Source organism: Salvelinus sp. IW2-2015, linkage group LG20 (assembly GCF_002910315.2).
Source record: "Salvelinus sp. IW2-2015 linkage group LG20, ASM291031v2, whole genome shotgun sequence".
NCBI lineage: Eukaryota > Metazoa > Chordata > Actinopteri > Salmoniformes > Salmonidae > Salvelinus > Salvelinus sp. IW2-2015.
In genome coordinates this window covers 8,467,390-8,468,419 of record NC_036860.1, presented here as the reverse complement: position 1 = coordinate 8,468,419, position 1,030 = coordinate 8,467,390, and the positions used below count along the sequence as shown (strand labels likewise).

The 1,030-nt window shown below is 47.8% G+C and overlaps 1 pseudogene; it reads right to left on the bottom strand.

Annotated features, from left to right (window-relative positions):
* Positions 1-1,030, bottom strand: part of LOC111981445 (MAGUK p55 subfamily member 3-like) — a 25,186-nt pseudogene that overhangs the window by 9,253 nt on the left and 14,903 nt on the right.

Genomic DNA, 1,030 nt, shown 5'->3' with positions numbered 1-1,030 from the left:
CAGACAGACAGACATGAAAATGAGGAAGAAGCATAAGAGTGAGTAAGGATATAAAGGTGATATCAGATTTAGGAGAGGAGAAAATAGGAAAGGAGAAAGCATGCCACCCAAAAAAGAAGATTGAGTAACAGAAAAAAAGGTGAAATAACTCATTGATACATTCATATGAGCACATTTCAGACTCAGCTCACTGTAATAAAAAGAGACAGCAGGTCTCACCGTCACTCGCCCATGATCTCCCCCTGCTGGTGAGGTGGCAGCACTACGACGGCGTCTGCTCTCCGGGACGCGTGGCTTGACGAAGATGACATAGGGCTTGAACTCAGATGTCCGCAGCGTCTTCAAAGCCTGAGGGGCCAGGACACAGTCAGACACAATATCACACAGTCTGCGTTGGTTGTCACACAGAGTGCACAGGGTTTAGAGAACAGATACTATCAGAGAAATGTCCTCTTGAGATGTCAGAGATGCTACGGATAACCGGGACAAGATAATATGGCAGCCTGCCGGAATGAAACAGAAAGTACTCTCACCAAGAGAACACAGGAGAAACGTCAGGGGCCGTCATAGAATAGGGTGTGACACAGACTGCATGTGATAGCCGTGGTTATATTGTACAGTGCATTATGACAGAATGGGAAATGCATCACTGTAGAGGATGTGCCTTGGCCCTACCTCTGGCTGCACGTCCACTAGGCACATCTTATTCTTGGCCTGTACAGAGCGGATGGCCTCTATACTGGTACCATACTGGTTCTCCTTGTACTCCCCATGCTCGATGAACCTGGACACACAGGACACAACTTAAGCACGAAACAGACAAAAAAAGGCAGARTACTACAAAGACGGACAGTATGGCTTCACAGATCAGCCATATGGTATCAAAGAGCAACTCACTTGTTGCTCAGAGCGTCTGCGTCAAACGCCTGTTTGGTGACAAAGTGGTACTCCACCCCCTCCTTCTCATGAGGCTTCTTGGGCCTGGTGGTATCTGGAGACACAAGTGATAGGGGGAATATCGGGAAAGCTG